We start from the raw sequence: 10385 nt of genomic DNA on the forward strand, positions 1-10385 counted from the left end.
ATGTGTTTCGTTCGACTATGAAATACCGGATTCTTCCCAAGATGAACCGCACTTTGATTATCACAATACAAGACGCAATAGTCTTGTCTTTTACCCAACTCACCTAAGAAGTTCTTCAACCACACTAGCTCTTTAGAAGCTTCCGCAATAGCCATGTATTCAGCTTCGGTGGTTGACAAAGCAACACTCTTTTGCAATCGAGATAACCAACTAATCTCCGTCTTCCCCATTGTGAAAACATAACCCGTAGTGCTTTTCCCCGAATCATCACATCCACCCAAATTAGCATCCGCATAACCTCTAAGTATGAGATTGTTTTTGGAGAAACACAATCCCATATTAGAAGTACCTTTCAAATAACGAAGCAACCATTTGACCGCTTCCCAATGCTCTTTCCCCGGATTAGACATATAACGACTTACAACTCCCACTGCTTGAGCAATATCGGGTCTTGTACAAACCATGGCATACATAATGCTACCCACGGCCGATGCATATGGAACCTTTTCCATATCCTTCTTGTCTCTTTCCGTCTTTGGTGATTGACTTTTCGATAGTTTTAAGGTGCTTCCCAAAGGCATAGAACGAGCCTTTGAATCTTCCATGTTGAATGAAATGTCCGCGACTAATCCTCCCGGACGAAGTCTTCATCAGTTGGTCCCATTGCGATGATCGACTCCAAATAATGTTCTTAACATGAGCAAAAGCACAGCGGAAGACTTAATTTGTACCTGAGAATAACATGCTTTAAAATGTCAACATAAAGTTGGTGAGATATAGGTTTGATGCTAACAGCGTTATAACTATGGACCACAAGATTTCATATGTAAACATTTTAATAAAAATATTCTAAGTGGTTGAGCACTTGGTAACCATACTTAACATTTAATCACGTCGCATATTCCCTTTATTATGAAATCTTACTACACCGTACCAAGTGTAATCACGAAACGAAGTACTGTGCAACCGTTGAATACTGGTCGTCCAGTCCGGTTGGGGTTGTCAGGCCCGATAGATCTATCAACAGGATTCGCGTTTACAATACCGCTGTAAATATTAGTTACCAAGCTACAGGGAAGTATGCCAGTGGTACAACTCAACGTAGAATATATTTTTCAGTTACTTGTGTCCATAACGTAAAACATAAAATACATGTATTCTCATCCCGAAATATTTAGAGTTTAAAAGTGGGACTATATACTCACCTAATGTATTTTGTAGTAAAAATACATATATAACATCATTGATCAAGTATAAGGTTGGCCTCTGATTCACGAACCTATATCGATTATATATATTAAGATGTATAATGAGCATGTGATAGTAATCAAATCATTTTCTATACCAGTTACATATCATATTACTTATAGTAATGTAGTTATCGTTTCAAATATGACGTATATCTATCTAATATATATATATAAATATATATTTATATGTTATATTAATATTATACTTATAAGTATTTATTTATTATTGATAATATTTATACATCTGATTAAAATATAACTACTTCTTATATGTAACTTAAATGATAATAATATTTTATTTTAAACAAAATTGTATGAAATTTCGATATATAGTTATTATATGTATACTAGATATCTTTTTATATAAATATCTTTTGTTAAATTAATAATAATACCAAAATAATGATAGTAATTTTATTAATTGAATTTAGTAATGTTATTAAATTAATAATTTTGTTAATAACCTTAGTTATTTTATTGGCGGAAAAATAATGTTATGTAAAAAAAAAAATTAGTAAGAGTAATTTTAATATTAATGATAGTACTAATAATAATATCTATAATTTTAATATTTGTATTAGTTTTTTTTTTTAACAAAAATCTTAATGAAATAATAATAATAATAATAATAATAATAATAATAATAATAATAATAATAATAATAATAATAATAATAATAATAATAAAAGGAGAAATAAACTACCTCAATAACCTTTCTAAAAAAAAAAAATCCATGCCCGGGATTGAACCCGAGACCTCTCGGTGACCCGTAAACACCCATGACCAATGCACCGTTTCTGCTTTTCTGTTTTTAACCCACTTTAAATACTTATAACTCGAAAATTAATGGTTCTTCTTCTTCATTGAATCGACTGAACCAGATTCCCCATAAATATATCACTAGCTAATAATCTTCATTTAGGAATTACGAGTGATACTTAAACATTTGGAAGTATTTAAATTAAATATAACAGAAAAGCTTTAAGAAATTAAAGCTACAACAGTCACGATGAACACTCTGTGACCCGAAATCGAATTCGAACTTTTAGATTGTTTTAGGCCAAAATTCCTGAATGAAAAAGATGCTAAACCGCTATTAGAAACTAACTGGATCACCAATTAAACTTAAAACATCCAAGCAAGCTCAAATCTACCGATGGACAACGTCTGTTGACTTTTAAAATTTTTGTTTGACTTTCAAAATTAAAATTCGTGAAAACGATTTGGAGTTTAATACTTTACAGATAGTTTGTACTCACGATTCCTCACGGAACTACATTTTTACTTTTGAATAAATGTTTCGAATTCAGATTATGAGCATAAAGTGATATGTACAGGGAACCGAGAACCGTCGGTTCATATATCCCATTTTTTTTCAGTTTGATTTTTAATTCAATATGCAGTGTAATTCGATACATGTTAAAAATTGTGAAATACACTTTGTTTTATAATACATCCTGGCCGACCAAAACATTCACGGATTAAATAGGAGCAGTAGGAAAATTAAAAAGAATCCAATGGCCACAAGTATAAATATCTGTTCTCTTTTTTTTTTTTTTTATAATTCATAAATATATAAAACCAAAAATATATTTTTAATTATTTATAATAATAATAATAATAATTTTATTAATAAATATCATAATTATTAATAATTATATTAACTATAAAAATGACAATTATATTATTAAAGATATACTAATAAATTGTAATCTTTTTTTTTATAATAATAACGATAATAGTAATATGATAATAATAACAATAAATGGATATTTTATTAAAATACAAAGTTTAATTCAAAATAATAACAATAATAATAATAATAATAATACTGACTAATGTGCGTATCTATAGATTATATATGTTACAGATAACACTAATATTTATATTAATATTTATATATATATTATACAGGTTACAACACATAAATGTTCGTGAATCGTCGGGCATGGTCAAAGGATAACTGGTTATTCGCACACAGATTTCAAACTTTCTAGACTCAACATTAGGGTTTTTGCTTATCGTGTCGGAAACATATAGAGTTTAACGTTTAAATTTGGTCGGAAATTTCCGGGTCGTTACAGTACCCACCCGTTAAATAAATTTCGTCCCCGAAATTTGGTAGAAATTGTCATAAATAACAATAGGAATGTTTTCATGACAAATATGAGATAATAGTAGAGTTTTATCATTATTGGGAGATATGGATAAAACGTTTCGATTATGTGAAGCGTACGAGCGAAGCTATCACGAAAGAATGAAATGAGTGAATATGAAATCGTTTTAACCGATGACGTGATTATGGTTGATTTCCGGATTTTAAGGGTTTTAAAGAAAATCTTAAGTAATAAGATTTGATTTTTTGGCGATCGGGATCTTCTTTGATTTAATGCGGCAATCTGTTTCGATTTCTTTGTCGGATATTATACTATAAATCTACCCCTTTGTTTTTCTTATTCTCCACACCTTCTATTCTTTCTCTCTCTACTCATTCCTTAATATGCTCCATCCAATACTGGTTCTTGATATACTCTTAATTTTCACATCTATCTTCCTTCTTTTTCATTTACCACCGAAAGAATCTATTTACTTCTACTATACTCTTGTGTTTATAGTGTTTATAGTTCTCCCGTGTCTTTATATTGCTATATGCATTGATATACATGGTTTGTAATTTCTGAGTGGTTGTTGGGTTTTATATCTTCTCTTATGCTTCAATGTTCCTGCTTCTGTCTTCTATAATCATTGTCATCCACAGTTAATGTTCTTTTTCTATTTGCTGCGATTTTTACTACAATTTTTATTTCGGAACTTCATTCTTTTTCTTTTCCTCCTCTTTAACCAAGCATCTCTTGTAATGGTCCGTAATCCACACATATGGATTTTTGGAATGAACATTGTTAATACTCTAAGATAGAAATAGTAATGGTACAAATTTTGATTTGTCAAATTACCAGAACATCCAGGAAGATAGAGCTATCCAGATGATATGTTCTTGATATGTTTGGAGATTGAATAGAATGTAAGAGCCGTGTAACATGGCACATGATGACGGTACTGTGAATCATCGCATTCCATTAGAATCTCAACATGACTTACTGTAATATAATGAAGTTGATCAAGTTTCATTATATTATACTAATTCATGCATCAGTTCCCAACACTGCTTCAGAACATTCCTATTTTAAACTCGAAGGTTTTAGAACTTAGAAACTAACACAGTTTCTTGTATGTTGTAACGCAGGTGTTACGGAGAGATAAATGATCCCAGATTAGAATAGTTGTGGAAATATCTCCAGAAATATGGAGAATATGTATAACGGAAGATTTGAAGATATCTTATAGTATCTAAGATAAGATGATGATGAAGGATATCATTTGAGAAGATTTAGAATAAGAGGTAGGGTTCTTACTAATGGTTTCAGCAGGTACTGAATCATTTGGATTCTTTGAGGGCAGGTTCAGTCCTTGTATTTGTTCTTTGTTTCTTTCACTGTTAGCTCAATCCATTTTTCAGTACCAAATTTTCTATCGAGCGTTCCTAACACTCCCTTCTTTATCATCAAACTTTTGGCCATTTAGGCCATCTACAATTTTACTGTTTCCTCTGCATTCAATGCAGCCATATCTGAATCGTCGGTTATCAATCCGAGGTGTTTTCGGCCGAATTGTGTTTTTAGATGATTAAACGCTGATGGTAATATGGTGGAATATAAAATGTTCTCCGGTAACGACGGCGAAGGGATAACGTATATATATATCGAGACTAGTTTTACTGAGAAGTCGAGGTTAACCTTGATGAAGCTGTGACAAAATTTTGGCTAATTTGAAAAGGGATTGCAAGTTATTTTGGGTAATAATAACACTAGAGGAATTAACACTGCTACGTGTTAAACGTTGATTCAGTTTCCGAGATTTTTCAGGTGCATAGCTATATGCAAGAATCTTTTCTCCCGTAGAAGAAGTGTGGTGATTTCATCCTCCCGATCGAGGTGTTTTCAAAAATCATAAAAGATTTGAACGCGGATTGTAATTGTCGAGGTACAAATGAGGTTTAGGATGAAATCAAGTGGCAAACTTGAAGAATTGTTTAGTTTCATATGTTATAATCAATATTTTAATTCATTTTAATTATCCAAAGTTAGCAGTCCAATGGTCCGATTGTGCAATGATTCAATAGATTCATATATTAGTTAGATATATAATATTCGAATTACTTAATACGTATCGTGACCCGTGTACCGGTCTCGGTGTCGATCACAACTCAAAGTATATATATATTTTGGAATCAACTCCGACCCTGTATAGCCAACTCCCACCTTCACATATAGAGTGTCTACGGTTGTTCCGAAATATATATATAGATGGGTCGATATGATAAATCGAAACCTTGCATACGTGTCCCGTTATTTAAAGTGCGTAAAAGTAAATAACAGAAATTAAATGACGATAAATAAAATTGCGAGAATGTAAATTGCGATAAATTAAATGTTAATCAGTTAGCTGGGAACAGTTAGCCGGAACAGTTAGCGTGAAATCCTATCACAATTCCAATTAATTAATTCGTTTGTTTCTAACACTTTTTATTTTTGTCCAATGTTTTCTTCGTTATGCCACTTGTTGGATTCTGATAGGTCAAAATCCAAATATGAAATTTGAATAGAAATGGTTATTCTGTGGTGAACGGATACGTATATCGGTAGTTGTAAGTAGGATAGTAAATGATCGTTGAATCAGATTCGAAGAATGTACAGTGTAACTTATTAATGTGAAACCTGAATATTTCTCGGGTACTACCCACCCGTTAAAATATTTTCATCATTAACAGTTTGTACGAAAGAATTTTTAATTACAATCTTTATGAAAATATACTTGCATATATATTTTCATCGAATGTAATCATGGATTTAATGAGTCGATAAGATATTAAACTTATTTGATTTATCGTTAATACTAGATTACATGATCTCTAAAATATTAGAGATTTCATAATCACCAAGTCGAACGAAAATATATGAGGTAGAACGTTACATAAAGCGAAGGTAATCGATGTAAAACGATATATAGAACGAAGATTATTCTTGAAGTACAGATGATGATATTGAGGCGCGTGATGTTGATATCCAAGATACAGATCGTGATGTTGAGATTTACAAGAGTATTGTCGGCGTTGATGATGATGATACAGATTATGCTGCTGGTGCTGCTACTGATGTTTGTAACCTTCGCACCGTGTTCTCCAAATTCGTCACACGAGCGCGAAGTTCGTTAATTTCTGCTAGTACACCAGGATGATTGGCGGTTGGGGTGAGCGAATGAACAAGATCCGAAATATGGGATAGGATATAATCGTGACGAGATACTCGAGATATGAGAGAGAAAATGGTTTCTCGAACAGGTTCGCCGGTAAGTGCTTCAGGTTCGTCGTCAATAGGGCAATTCGGTGGGTGAAAGGGATCACCTTCTTCTTGTCTCCAATAATTTAGCACACTACGAACCCATCCCCAATTCATCCAGAATAGATGATGGGAAATTGGTTGATCCATTCCAGTGACGCTGCCATCGGAGCCCGAATGAAAATCCATATCAGCGTAGCTGTCGGAGTCGGAGGAATTTGAACTGGACGCAGAGTTCATCTTGTATAGTCGAGGAATGAATTTTTGGTTTGGGATAAATTATAGGAGTTGGGTTTGATATTCTTCAATACATAACTTACATATGTATTTATAATACTCAAAATCCCGTGATTTGCGGAGAATCTTTGAAATTCGTCAGGCAATGTCTATAGCAACAGATACGCTAGAATACAAATTTTGTCTATACACTATCGATGCACTAAATGCAGTAAGACGTGTCTAGACTTAAGAATACTAAGCAGGCAATTCCTAAGGATAATAAGCAGATGATTTCCGACTAGAATGATAAGCAAAACTTTTTGACATGCAGACACGGTCGAAGTCCAGACTCACTAATGTATCTTAACAACTATCAGTTAGACACACTAATAGGAGACCTGGTTCACTAAGACCAACGCTCTGATACCAACTGAAATGTCCGCGACTAATCCTCCCGGACGAAGTCTTCATCAGTTGGTCCCATTGCGATGATCGACTCCAAATAATGTTCTTAACATGAGCAAAAGCACAGCGGAAGACTTAATTTGTACCTGAGAATAACATGCTTTAAAATGTCAACATAAAGTTGGTGAGATATAGGTTTGATGCTAACAGCGTTATAACTATGGACCACAAGATTTCATATGTAAACATTTTAATAAAAATATTCTAAGTGGTTGAGCACTTGGTAACCATACTTAACATTTAATCACGTCGCATATTCCCTTTATTATGAAATCTTACTACACCGTACCAAGTGTAATCACGAAACGAAGTACTGTGCAACCGTTGAATACTGGTCGTCCAGTCCGGTTGGGGTTGTCAGGCCCGATAGATCTATCAACAGGATTCGCGTTTACAATACCGCTGTAAATATTAGTTACCAAGCTACAGGGAAGTATGCCAGTGGTACAACTCAACGTAGAATATATTTTTCAGTTACTTGTGTCCATAACGTAAAACATAAAATACATGTATTCTCATCCCGAAATATTTAGAGTTTAAAAGTGTGACTATATACTCACCTAATGTATTTTGTAGTAAAATTACATATATAACATCATTGATCAAGTATAAGGTTGGCCTCTGATTCACGAACCTATATCGATTATATATATTAAGATGTATAATGAGCATGTGATAGTAATCAAATCATTTTCTATACCAGTTACATATCATATTACTTATAGTAATGTAGTTATCGTTTCAAATATGACGTATATCTATCTAATATATATATAAATATATATTTATATGTTATATTAATATTATACTTATAAGTATTTATTTATTATTGATAATATTTATACATCTGATTAAAATATAACTACTTCTTATATGTAACTTAAATGATAATAATATTTTATTTTAAACAAAATTGTATGAAATTTCGATATATAGTTATTATATGTATACTAGATATCTTTTTATATAAATATCTTTTGTTAAATTAATAATAATACCAAAATAATGATAGTAATTTTATTAATTGAATTTAGTAATGTTATTAAAATTAATAATTTTGTTAATAACCTTAGTTATTTTATTGGTGGAAAAATAATGTTATGTAAAAAAAATAATTAGTAAGAGTAATTTTAATATTAATGATAGTACTAATAATAATATCTATAATTTTAATATTTGTATTAGTTTTTTTTTTTTTTAACAAAAATCTTAATGAAATAATAATAATAATAATAATAATAATAATAATAATAATAATAAAAGGAGAAATAAACTACCTCAATAACCTTTCTAAAAAAAAAAAATCCATGCCCGGGATTGAACCCGAGACCTCTCGGTGACCCGTAAACACCCATGACCAATGCACCGTTTCTGCTTTTCTGTTTTTAACCCACTTTAAATACTTATAACTCGAAAATTAATGGTTCTTCTTCTTCATTGAATCGACTGAACCAGATTCCCCATAAATATATCACTAGCTAATAATCTTCATTTAGGAATTACGAGTGATACTTAAACATTTGGAAGTATTTAAATTAAATATAACAGAAAAGCTTTAAGAAATTAAAGCTACAACAGTCACGATGAACACTTTGTGACCCGAAATCGAATTCGAACTTTTAGATTGTTTTAGGCCAAAATTCCTGAATGAAAAAGATGCTAAACCGCTATTAGAAACTAACTGGATCACCAATTAAACTTAAAACATCCAAGCAAGCTCGAATCTACCGATGGACAACGTCTGTTGACTTTTAAAATTTTTGTTTGACTTTCAAAATTAAAATTCGTGAAAACGATTTGGAGTTTAATACTTTACAGATAGTTTGTACTCACGATTCCTCACGGAACTACATTTTTACTTTTGAATAAATGTTTCGAATTCAGAATATGAGCATAAAGTGATATGTACAGGGAACCGAGAACCGTCGGTTCATATATCCCATTTTTTTTTCAGTTTGATTTTTAATTTAATATGCAGTGTAATTCGATACATGTTAAAAATTGTGAAATACACTTTGTTTTATAATACATCCTGGCCGACCAAAACATTCACGGATTAAATAGGAGCAGTAGGAAAATTAAAAAGAATCCAATGGCCACAAGTATAAATATCTGTTCTCTTTTTTTTATTTATAATTCATAAATATATAAAACCAAAAATATATTTTTAATTATTTATAATAATAATAATAATAATTTTATTAATAAATATCATAATTATTAATAATTATATTAACTATAAAAATGACAATTATATTATTAAAGATATACTAATAAATTGTAATCTTTTTTTTTTTATAATAATAACGATAATAGTAATATGATAATAATAACAATAAATGGATATTTTATTAAAATACAAAGTTTAATTTAAAATAATAACAATAATAATAATAATAATAATACTGACTAATGTGCGTATCTATAGATTATATATGTTACAGATAACACTAATATTTATATTAATATTTATATATATATTATACAGGTTACAACACATAAATGTTCGTGAATCGTCGGGCATGGTCAAAGGATAACTGGTTATTCGCACACAGATTTCAAACTTTCTAGACTCAACATTAGGGTTTTTGCTTATCGTGTCGGAAACATATAGAGTTTAACGTTTAAATTTGGTCGAAAATTTTCGGGTCGTTACATTGAACCTCTCTACTACTTTCTCAATATATTTGGATTGAGACAAGTATAGAGTACCCTTCACACGATCACGCACAATACTCATGCCAAGTATTTGCTTAGCACCGCCAAGATCTTTCATCTCGAATTCTCGGGAAAGTAATCCCTTCAACTTGTTAATTTCGGACATGTTTGAACCTGCAAGTAACATGTCATCAACATACAACAATAAGATTATATATGAAGACTTGAATTTCTTTAAGTAGCAACAGTGATCCGCTTCACATCTTAAGAAACCAATCTTCTTCATAAAATCATCAAACTTCAAGTACCATTGCCGAGGTGCTTGCTTCAATCCATACAAACTTTTCTTTAGCTTACAAACCCACTTCTCTTTACCCTTTACCTCAAAGCCCTCGGA

Source organism: Rutidosis leptorrhynchoides, chromosome 4 (assembly GCF_046630445.1).
Source record: "Rutidosis leptorrhynchoides isolate AG116_Rl617_1_P2 chromosome 4, CSIRO_AGI_Rlap_v1, whole genome shotgun sequence".
In the NCBI taxonomy this organism is placed as follows: Eukaryota; Viridiplantae; Streptophyta; class Magnoliopsida; order Asterales; family Asteraceae; genus Rutidosis; species Rutidosis leptorrhynchoides.